The sequence below is a fragment of the Bos grunniens genome, chromosome 18, assembly GCF_055505025.1.
Source record: "Bos grunniens cultivar Pamir isolate PY7600 chromosome 18, Bosgru_T2T1.0, whole genome shotgun sequence".
NCBI classification, from domain to species: Eukaryota; Metazoa; Chordata; class Mammalia; order Artiodactyla; family Bovidae; genus Bos; species Bos grunniens.
Window position 1 is genome coordinate 38,097,755 of NC_141182.1, and position 12,573 is coordinate 38,110,327.

The 12,573-nt window shown below is 41.0% G+C and overlaps 1 long non-coding RNA gene across 1 annotated transcript in view; it reads left to right on the forward strand.

Annotated features, from left to right (window-relative positions):
• Window positions 1-12,573, forward strand: part of LOC147353501 (uncharacterized) — a 577,435-nt gene that overhangs the window by 422,310 nt on the left and 142,552 nt on the right. The gene's annotated exons all lie outside the window — the stretch shown is intronic.

Genomic DNA, 12,573 nt, shown 5'->3' on the forward strand with positions numbered 1-12,573 from the left:
CATGTCTTTCTTTTAATACTTATTACTAATTACTAATCAGCTAGTTCTCCAAGCTCACTTCCCCACACCTCACTGACCCCTAAAGAAATAAATGTGTGTATGTATGTCTTACTCTTGTTTCTAACCTATTGCTGTGCGTTTTCACCTGGAGTAGCCAGTCTCCCAGAAAGGAAGTGAAAGTAGAGTGTTCTGTTGGGTTCTACCCCTAAATAGAGGTCACCGTGTGTGACACAGAGCGGGGCTCTGGGATCACACTGCCCGGGTTCAAATCTTGTCATTTTGAACATGTAAGCTACCTCCCTGAGCCTTGGTTTCCTTACCTATGCTGCTGCTGCTGCTGCAGTCACTTCAGTCATGTCCGACTCTGTGAGACCCCATAGACGGCAGCCCACTAGGCTCCTCTGTCCCTGGGATTCTCCAGGCAAGAACACTGGGGCGGGTTGCCATTTCCTTCTCCAGTGCATGAAAGTGAAAAGTGAAAGGGAAGTCGCTCAGTCGTGTCCGACTCGTAGCGACCCCATGGACTGCAGCCTACCAGGCTCCTCCGTCCATGGGATTTTCCAGGCAAGAGTACTGGAGTGGGGTGCCATTGCCTTCTCCATTCCTAACCTATAAAATAGGCTAATAATTATGTTATGCCATAGGATTATTGTGGTGACTGCATAAGGTAATTCAGGGAACAGGGTTAGAGCCATGCTTGGCGCTGAGTAGGCTCAGTGTTAGCTGTTGTTATCATCATCATTGTTACTGTTTTATCACGCTTGCAGCATGACATTATCTACAGCTTAATTATTCACTGTTTGGCACGGGAGACTAACTTGGGAATTATACACAACTGGTGAATTAATATCCTGAATACTTCCACTAGGACATCAGGCTAATAATTTTTGGTACTTTAGATAACCCGTGATGGGTCCCAGAGGGTCCTGAAACCAAGCATCTACATTTTCTCTCGTAAGAATGAACTTTTTTTTTTTAGTTTTAGAAGTCTGTAGTTTAACGTAGCAGCTTCCACGATTAGAGACCTGGAAGCTGAACTGAAGGAAGAAAGTAAGAGTCCTGCTGACACAGAAAATTTCTGGTTCCCCACCAGTGAGATAACACACATGACTCAGTTGGTCAGTGAAACCAAGGACCTGGCAAAGATGGCAAAAGATCAACTGTAGGAAGATAGGCTATCTTGGAGGAAGTTTTAAAAAAATCAATGTAAAATATAGAAGTTGCTTCTGAAAAATAAAGATATTATGTGAAAGTCGCTCAGTCGTGTCTGACTCTTTGCGACCCCACGGACCCCACAGTCCGCGAAATTCTCCAGGCCAGAATACTGGAGTGGGTAGCCTTTCTCTTTTCCAGGGGATCTTCCCAACCCAGGGCCCGATCCCAGGTCTCCCACATTGCAGGTGGATTCTTTATCAGCTGAGCCACAGGGGAAGCCCAAAGATATTGAAATGAGAGTTAAAACTGTTTACCTAGATGGTTGTACAACATTGTGAATGTAACTAAAGCCTCTGAATTATACACTTAAAAGGATTAAAATGGCAAATTTTATAGTACATATATTTTTATATAATAAAAAAGCTAATAAATATACACACCAAAAAAGTTAGACAGCTAAAATGTATAACAATTTATAAGAATATTTTTGTTTCAGAGATATATTTCCATATGATAGAGCTGCTTATGTCAGCTTAGTGTTCATTAAGTACTTACTGTATACAAGCACCTTGCTTGCTACATCATATTATGATAAGCAGCTGTTTTTTATGCATCCATACTGAACTCTCCATTACCATTAATGAAAGAATGATATCCTGCACGAATGAGTCAGTGGTCATCAGTGCACTCACCACAGACTTGTGGACAAAGTACTTTTATCTTAGATAAAAGAAAAGAAAATTAGCTTCAAAATTGTTGGAAAACTATGTTCTGCTTTAAACACTGAATATAAGCCAGATAGCTCCTGTATTCTCGTTATGATGTTTAAAAGAACTGATGTGTTGTTTTTTCTCACCTAACCCTGGGCTAATGCAGTCTAACAACAGTCACTAAAGAGGCGGCGCATAAACAACAAAGTCCCTCATACGTGACAGCAAATCCTTGGGTCTCGTGGAGGCTTCAGTCCCACTCACTGCGAACTTGTTCAGTTTTCTAGTGGCTTTTGAACTCTTCCACATATTCAGGGAAAGGAAAGGTTAGTGACTCCAGCTGATGAAAATGATCATCTTAGGGTCTGTCCCTAATGACGTTTCCCCACTTGGAAGACAGGAAACAATAAGTAAATCAGAACAAAAGTAGTGACAGGGAATTCCCTGGCAGTCCAGTGGTTAGGACTCTGAGCTTCCACTGCCGGGGGCCATGTCCAGCAAGGAAAAGTAGTGATAGAACATTTAGCTTTTTACAGTGGGAAGGAGAAGTAAGCAGACTTATGAGGTAGAGAGGCTATTAGTTTGATTCAACTTGATTTGATGTATCAGCACTGAAAAGCTTTGATAGCTGTAATAACTTGTTTTTATTGTAAAATGTAATGCATATTTGGAAGAGTACATATACACAATTTAAAGTAGAATCATAAAGTATGTAAATAATCTCCCACGTCAAAACATGGGACATTGCCAGCCCCTCAGAAGCACCAGACCCCATTGTGAATTCCTTCTTAATCATAGCCTCCTTCTTCAATAGAGGTCAACATTTCCTGGGATTTTATGGTGATCATTTCCTTGCTTTTCTTCAGGGTTTGTTTGTTGGCATCTTCATTTTATTTTCATTACACTGTAATATTTCACTGCCCAAAGAGAATGCAAAAAAAGCCTTGTGGATAGATACATAGTTGCTGCTGTGAACATCATTCTCATGTGTTCTGTACCTGGGGCTCACGTATTCTCTCAGGTGGCTCTTCTACTTGAAAACTCATCACCAGCACCCAGGGGGCTCACAGATGGCAGGACCCCACCCTCAGAGTGCCTGACTCAGCCGCAGTGAGGTGGGATTTGAGAGTTCACACTCCTAACAAATTCCCAGATGATGCTGGCACCACACTGAGAACCACTGCTTTAAGTTATGGAAAGAGATTTGCTGGATTAGAGATGTGCATCTTTTCAGCTTTACTAATTAATGCAAAACCGTTTTCCAAGGTAGTTCTTAACATGCCCACCAGACGTGTGTGTGTGTGTTCCATCATTCTGTTATACCCATGCTAACACTTATTGTTGTCAGACTTCAAAATTTGCCAAGTCAGGGGCTATGGAAGTTTCTCTCCTTGTGGTTTTAATTTGCATTTCCTTAATTCTAGTGAATTTGAACATTGATTTATCATTTCAGTTTCTTTTTTTGTGGAGTGTCTAGTCAAGTCTTTTGCCCATTTTTCTGTGGATTATCTATCTTTTTCTTATTGATATGTCAGGACTATTAATTTAAAAGACCACGATAAAATTTTCCTTAATTTTTGAAACTTACACTTAGTATATAGATGGATATTAGTAAGAGGAAAACTTAGCATAGATGGATAGTAGTAAGAGGAGCAAGTACAGAAGACGATTCTTTACATAGCTTCTCTTTAGCAAATGGCTTGAAAGAAACAAGAACTTTTTCTCCAAACAAACTACGAACTGTAGAGGCAAAGCCACATAGAATAAGCATCAGCATTCTTCATATGTTCACTGAAAATGCGTCTGTAAGCACAAGGCCGCCTGTAAACAGTCATAATGCAACTGAAATAGATCATTCAAAGAAAGGAGACCTATTATTGAGGCCAACATGGCCATCGACACTTGTTAGCTTGTCTCTGAAGAACAAAATTCTGAGCAGCAAAAGCTTAAAGTGAATGAAATTGTATCCAATTCTCAATCTAATGAAAAAGCTTTGGGCTCTGGGCCAGAGAATAGATTTGGACCATGGAGGCGACTTTCTCCAGGGTCTTAAATTTAAATGGCTGAATTATTTTTAAAGTATCATCCTACTCAGTCTTCTGGAATGGAAATGTGGGGTTTTTTTCAATTTAAAAAATATAATTTCAACATAAGGATGGAATGCAACATCTTTGTCTAGAAAAGCAGATGCTTCATTCTAATGCCTGGAGTAATGACACCCATTACAGCCTCCCTCGACCCATGAAACACACACACACACACACGCCATGCATACAAGTAAACACACAGATACATCAAATACATAGTATGCATACATGCACAAACACACATACATGCACACATATATTAAATATACACGCACACACACACACACACTTTGTGCCTAGAATACTTGAAGCAAATATGCATATATTTAGTATAAAGGATGTATCTTCCCCTCTGAAAACGCTAACTATTGTATCATGAAGACATCTATAACTCTCAGTATCTCAAACCAGTCAAGAACAAGGGAACTATCTTAGAATTACTAGTTTGTATACAACTTAATTATCTAGGAACTGAAGTTAGTTGCAAATTTTAAGAGAGGAAAACTTTCCCTCAAACTGCTGCTTAATTTTAGAATGTCATGCCTGAAGAATATTTAGAGTTGTTTTAAGATACAAGCATTTAAAAGGAAAGATGTTGTTATGGCCCAGTTGCTCATTCATTCTGTCTCTTTCTTTCTCACTTGGTCTCACCCTCACTCTCTTACATAAATAAGGTAGTATTAATAGTAAGTATAATTAATATAACATTGTAAATCAACTATACTTCAATAAAATAAATTTAATTAAAAAAACAGTAAGTAAGGATTAATTAAGAGATCCACTTGGGTGGGAAAGACCACCCACCTTCCAAAAAGTCATCATCAAGCTGCTTCCTAAAGCCTGCTCACCCCCACACCCTATGCACATCAGAGCTCAGTGGGTGGCAGGACCCAGCTTGTTCCATATGGACCAAGGCAGCCCTGATTCTGTATTCCCAATGCATGTATTCCCTTCTTGTCCTCAGCCCTGTGCTCACAGCTCTAACCTAAAGGGGAGATCCTGTTTAAGAATACAGATTCATCTCTGACTTAGGAGCCTGACATTTGTTTCAATTCCAAGCCCCAGAGTTGTGAAATTCAAAGAGAGAGCTGGTCCTCGGTGGTCCATGGAGTCCCCAGAAGTAAGGTGACCTGAAAATGGGGCCCTGCTGGCAGCATCCAGTCCTCACCTGCCACTCTAAAATATTTCCAGCACATCTTTTCACAGCTCTCCATCACAGAAGTGCGGGAATCCCATGGATTCTACTCTTTAATTGTAAAACTCTGGTTGTATGACAGGCAACATTTCCTGTATTCTTTGGGCTCCTTCACTTTTTAGTCAATTCAGATATTCTCACACACCCTCTAAGGAAGAGGCAGCTGAATAGGGGGGAGTCCCCAGAAACCGAGAAGAATTCCAGATCTAGAAGCACCAACTTTTATTAGGAACAATGGTACTGCTTCCCAATCCCCATAGTGGCCCACACACCTAATGTAGCCTTCTTGAGTGACCCACACTGAAAATGGTCTTAAGAACTCCCAGCCTTTCCCATTACCCTTTCTTTCAAGGGAGGGAAGCCTTGCCTGATGCAGTTAACCTCTAAGGACTCCTGGCTATCGGCATAGCATCCCGACCTGCTACTTGAGTCAGGGGCTTCACGTCTAACTGAGACTGAGTGCTGAAGGGACTCTGACATCTTGAACTGCCATTCCTATCACTTCAGCAGCAACTTTTCTGGTTTTTAAAGGGTTTTTCTTCTTAACTAATTCTAGATAAGTAAGGTCGTTGCTAAATAGTTGCATTCTGAATGACTGAGATGTTGCAAAAATCCAAATTAAGCCACAGAACAGACTGTACCCAAAAAGCACATTGTGTTAGATGCCTCTATGTATCCGTTGTGATCTTTCTCTGTGCCTGTACAGTGATGGAATTGCTGAAGCAGAACCCTGATGAAAGCTATTCACAATTTAGCATTTACCATCATATGGAAATGTCAGTTCCATCCACCAAAGAGAATATTACAGGCATGTTCAATATAAAATGCAAATATAATAGCTTAGTGGGCTGGATATGTCAGCTGTGTTTCACTTAAACCTATTACCTTGGCAGATTAAATACAGTTCCAGATCTTTCGCAAGGAGGATCTTCTGATGAAGTTGCCTCTTATATCAGCTTTTGTGGCTCATCAGTTCAATTGGATATGACTAGAATGGGAACAAAAATGGGTGAGGAATAAGACTGAATGGGACACAGCCGTGGAGAAATAGGAGGATCTGCCCCATGAACCTTCCTGTACCCACTGAGAAATGTTATTATTGGCTCAAGGATAAGTATCAGCAATTTTTAGCAAAGATTTTTCTCTTAGGTGATGAAATAGGTGAGGATCCACCAATTCTCACCAGGCCTGCTTCAGCACTTCCAAATCTTGCTACCTGTTTGTGTAATCCAACTCAACTGAGCAGAGGTGGGCCCAGCCTGAGCTGTGATTTGTGGCTCCAGCATGGTGTTTCTGTAGCTATTTGGGGCACCCAGCTCCTTGAGCTGAACTCAACAGTAGCGAAGCCCTGTCTCATTTGACCACACACTCCACACTCTTCCCCAGCTTCCCCTTTAAACTCATGCCCATGTCATACCTTGTCTTACTGTTGCCACTGTCCTACTGGATACGATTTCTTGCCTGAATGCCACCAAATCCCCACCCTTCACAGTACCACCCATTCTGCAAGGACTTCCCCAGGACTGCCCTGTCTCACTTCCCACCCCACACCAATGGAAAGGTTGGTGGCTCCTGGAACAGCCCACTTTGAGCCCCCACTCAGTAAGACAGACTTGGTGGAAATTAGCCAACCTATACAGTTTATCCAGCACAGTTCTCTTGTCCCCTCATTGCATGATCAGTTATAATCTTTGGGGGTTATATATCCAGCAACATATCCCTATGGGCTTTTCTAAGGGAGTGGCTTGCAAATGACTACATAGAACTGTAGAAATAATTGATCCTTTCTGAAAAGAGCCTTCCTCTGTAGTTTCTCTGATTCTTTTTGCTTTGTCTTACACTAACATGCAGCAAGTATTATTTCTTGATAGCTATTTATATTTGTAACCAAAAAAAAAGGAGAAATCATGCTCAAGAATTCCTGCTCTAAAATAGACTACTTGACTAATTCTCAGCAAGCACTGAGTCTTCCTGCCAAAAAAGATAGTAACCCACAGAGCACTGGTTTCTGGACTGTTGGGGTGATGAAAGTAGGGATGGGAGACAGTTGATCACTGTAGAAGGAAGTTCTAGAAGAGATATCTTATGTGTAGTAAGACATAGTAAGACGTTCCAGAGTCGTCTTCTAACACTCCCATTATCTGAAGTTGTGCCATGCGTCTCTTCTGTTTATACTCTGAATTCCTGATTTACCCTCTTTCCTGACTTCTTAAATGCATGTGTGACTGTGTCTTTGGCATGTGTGAAAGAGTGGCATTGTTTTAGCCTAGAGTTCTGCATCCATTCTTTGCACCAAGATGGGGATCAATAAGAAATCAGCAAAAACTAATTTCAAAGCAGCTACTTGCAGTATGAAACGTTAAGTGAAGATATGACCCAAAGAGGCCAAGATTTAGTTTGAAAGAATAGTTTTATAAGACAATCATGTAAAGTCCTCTTCATAAAGGCAAAGATGCCTAACATGAGTCCATTGGAATTTTGCTGAGGCCACTTTTGAATCATAAACTTTGGGGAGGCAGTGGGAGACTTCTCCTAGCTGGCAACAGAGTCTAAACGATCTCCCAGCCTTCGCATCTTGTCACAGCAAACCAGTTTTATTCCTCTGAGAAAAATTCACCACCCCAACCCCAACAAGCAGACACCTTGTAGCAAGTAGCATTTACTTATGTGAAGGGTTCCAAGAAAGCGAAAGTGATCTTTTGCCAGAAAGAAGTTTTGTACAAAGTAAAGGACGGACTCCAAAGTCAGACTTGTGCTGTGAACAAGGTCATCCTAATCTGTTTGGAAATCCTAATCTGTTCGGAAGCAAAAGCTCTACTGTTTCATAAATATATTCTACTAGTACAGTCAATCCTCTTTATTTGCAGACCCTGTATTTGCAAAATCACCTAGTCACTTAAATTTTTTGTAAATCGTAAATCAATACTTGCAGTGTTTTCATAGTCATTGGTGGAAGCAAACAGTTTTGAGTCATCTAAATGCACATCCCAGCTAAGGTGGAATGAGGCAACATTCTGTCTTGTTTCAACTCTCATACTATAACCTGGCTTTCTCTTCACTATCTAATATCCTGTTTTTCACTTATTGTGCTTTTGGTTCACTGTTAAGTGGTTCCCAAGCAGAATGCTGACATGCTGTCTTGTATTCTTAAACTCAAAAAGGCTGTGATGTACAGAGAAACCGTATGTACTAGATAAGCTTCAATCAGGTGTGAGTTCCAGTGCTACTGGCCATGAGTTCAATGCTAATAATTTAACAATATATATTAAATAATGTATCTTTAAACAATAACACACATAAAACAAAGTTATATATTGATCAGTTGACAAAAATTCTATGATCAGAGGCTCAAAGGAACCTAACCCATGATTAGGAGCCATGGTTCAGTTTTTGCTAATTCAAAGTCTCTGGTGACTTTATAGAACATAAACACCAAGAATAATAAGAACCAACTGTCTTTTCAAATTTAGAAATTCCTAATGATGTCTTAAGATCTTTCTTGGGACTACCAGGAGGCTGTGGTACTAGTGATTTTATGCTATTTTCTGCCTCATGGGAGATCGGGACTTACAAAACCATCCTCATTCCTTCTTTTATGGTGTGGAATTTTTTTTTCTCACTATTCAATTTAGTATTAAGTGAGTGCTCCAGAACCTGCTGCTGCAGGAAGATATGCAAAAGGAGCATTTAGCAGTCTCTGACCTCGGGGCTACTTGGGATTACCTTGGATGGAAAGACCAGGGTTAAGAGGACAGATGCAGCCAGCTCTAGAAGAACGTGGAAACATCTCAGAAATGGCAGGGAAGAGAACAAGCTCTTGGAGGTGTAGCCTAAGGGAAACGGGCTATTTTTCTAATAGTAACCTTGAACTGTTAATTTAGTGTTTCCTCCCAGGAACTCCGCAAAGGAAGTTCAGCTTTGGCCAGAGCTTCTAATTAACTCCAAAGTTTCTACCACATCCGCAAACACCTAAAGACCACCCCAGTGTTCATTTCTCACCTGACAAAAGTCAAAAAGCTGATGTAAGTGAGAATTGCACCATAGGAAATCCTTTTTTCACTATGGGAAATGGTTGCTGTATTTCCCTCAGTTTGATTATTTTGGGGACCTATAATCTTACAGCTAAAAAAAAATATTATTTATGATACTGAGCACAAAAATAGTAATATTAATTTATTAAGTACGCAGTGTATGGCAGAACCTGTGTTGGGAACACAGGAATAAAGGACAGAGTTTCTGCCTTTAAGCGTCTCACAGTCAAATAAGAGAAACTGACCATTGTAAAACTGGGGTAAATGCCATGAGAGATGGAGGCAGGTGGGGGACTTGTGGCAGCACAGACCCAAAATGGGAGACTTGCGGTGGGGGGAGGGGGTTGGTAATGCCTCTTCCTGGAATAGAATCTTAGAAGTGAAGAAGAAAAAGTGTAAGAAGTAGAGTTGAACATTCTAGGAGGCAGGAACATTCTGTAACACCCTAGAGGTGTGAAAGAGCTAAGACTGTTGACTGACCTAATAGTGGTCCCCAATGTTTTTGACACCAGGGGCTGGTTTCGTGGAAGACAGTTTTTCCACAGACCAGAGAGGGAGGAGATGTTTTCGGAATGATTCAAACACATTACAGTTGTTGTGTACTTTACTTCTATTATTATTACATCAGTGCCACCTCAGATCATCAGACATTAATTAGATCCTGGAGGTGGGAAACCCATGCCATAGAGCCCAGAGCAGGAGATGGAAGAGGTTCAAGAGAGAAGGCTGGGAGATGCAAGACCCAGAGCATGAGGACGCTTGAAGGCTAAGCTAGGAAAGTGGAATCCACTGTTGGGTTTCACAGAGGCAAGCAAAATAATCCCATCTGCACCTTCTCTAGGTCACTTAGAAGTAGAACAGAGAATGCACTGTGTGTTAGAAAAGCCACTGAGGAAATAAGCCTAGAGAGGAGCAGTAGGAAGGTAGTGAAGGAGCAGGTTTAGATAGCAATTAGGAAAGTAGAACTGAGAGAACCACCTAAATGGCAGTTGGCAATGGGAGGAAACAGGGGAAAGGGATGCAGAGGTAGAATAGATTCAGAAATGACAATGAGTGCAATTCAGGGTGTACTCAGTTGGAGGTACCAAGGACCAGTCCAAGGAGAGGTCAATAGACAGCTCAATATCTGGGGCTGACTTCAGGAGACTGGTCTGGGCTGGAACTGATAATTTGATGATCAGTTCATAGATAACTATTGGGTTTACATTTGCACAAAGCTAAGTGTGTACAGAAGACAGCCACAGAAGCACTCTTTGGGAGCACTAATATTTAAGGGATTAAAAAGAAAGTCAAGTCTGAGGTAATGCAGCCATAAATGAAGGAAGAAATCTAACATAGAATAGAGTCAGAAATGACAGAGGAGAAGAGTGCTGCTCTTCTGAATGGTCTGAATGGTCTGTGGAATCCAACCATGCCAGGAAGAAAAGCACAGTTTAATTGGGCATTAATGACCTGAGCTTCCCTAGTGGCTCTGTGGTAAAGAATCTGACTGCAGGGCAGAAGACGTGGGTTCAATCGCTGATCCAGGAAGATCCCCTGGAGAAGGAAATGGCAACCCACTCCAGTATTCTTGCCTGGGAAATCCCATGGACAGAGGAGCCTGGTGGGCTATAGCCCATGGGGTCACAAAGAGATGGACATGACTTAGCAACTACACAACAACAGCAAGCAATGACCTGAGCAGTTAAATGGGGAAGTAGAAATGAAAACAGTGTTCTGTGTAGAGATGCAAAAGGGGATAAAGTAAAGACACAGCATGTGTAGACCAACCTTTGGCTAAACTAGATTTTCAAGAAAGAAGGAGAGAGGAGCAAATAGCAGGGAGTGGAAAGTTTAGGAGGGTTCCTGCCACTGCCAGTTGGAACTTAGCAGTGGCTCTTAATTGCTGGCAGGACACAGGGAACATTTTCAAATTGCACATGACTACAGATTACACAGACTATACGATGTAAATCTCATAGTGAAGAAGTGAGATGGGGGGACGATAGAGGATCAGCAATGCAGGATGCATCAGGTCAGGGCTTCTGAAGAGGATTTTTTATGAGAACCTATGACAAACAATAAAATGGAATCAGATTAAGACTCAGAGGACCCGTGAATGCCTCTTGCTAGCTTTCAACCCTAGGCAATTTCATCACCTCTCTGAGCCTAGGATCCTCATCTATAAAATAAGCTAAATACTAACTATCTTGCCTGGTTGTGGTGAGAATTAAACAGGATAATATGTGTGAAGAGCACCCTGGAAATTGGAAAGCCCTGTGCAATTGTGTGAGAAGATGGGCCCTCTTGCTGCCCTTCATCGTTTGCTGAGGTGCCTTTTCCGGTTGAAGTTATTTCAGATGCTGTGGAAACGCTTTCTTCCAAACTAAAGGCAGGATCTCTCTTTTCTGGGGATGTCTATCTTTTTTTTTTCCTATCTTTTTTTTTATTTGCAATGAAGAGTTCTGTGGATAAATAAGAAGAGAAATGTTTTTAATTTCTTTTAATGTTAAAATAGGACTAATCACTACCTTAAATATTGGAAGGGATACACATGAAAATATTCAAACATATTTCTTTCTAAATATTTAATCCTCCCACTTATAACCTTTGTGAAAAATCTCTGTTGTGTGATCACTACCTTAGATAATGAAGACATTAGACCCTGCCTGCTAAGGTGCCAGTGACTAGCAGACCAACAGGCCCTCCAAATATCCATTTCCTTCCCCGCTTGATTGTTTTAAATTAGCACTACTCTCTCAGTCCAACAAAACACACTCCCATGATATTTGCCATGCAGTTGCTAATATCTATATTTTTTAATTAAAACATTTCTCAGAAAGACTTGGCATTTAAAAAACTACAAAGTTAACAAAAAGCACCTGTGATAGCTATTTTAGACTAAAATGAAGATTGCAAACCAGCACACCGTAGGCCCAGGCTGTCCCCACAGACAGATGTGCTTTATTTGATCTGTAGACTGTTTAGAAAATAACACTAATAACAGCCAACATTTAAAATTTGATATTTTTTTATATTTAAACATACCAATTTCTACTGCCTCTTGGAACATTGGAAGATCAGGCAACACAAGGCAGGGCCTTTATTCCCCTAAATAAAAACAAATGGCTCTGTCTCCATGTCATCCCAAGCCCTGTGTGTGTGGGTGTGTGTGTGTGTGTAACTCAGTTGTGTCTGACTCTTTGTGACCCCATGCCTCCTTAGGCTGGTACCCACAGATCCCTGGAGATTTCAAAGTGTGTGACCCCTGGGTTAAAGTCAAACCAAGTATAACACAACGGAAGGGGGGAAGTTTGTTTCTAACAATAGTGCCTAAAATAAAGAAAAAGGAAGTCCCAATACCTGGGCTGGAGAACCTGATTGTTAGCTCTTAGCATTCTGTCTGCCCTAATACA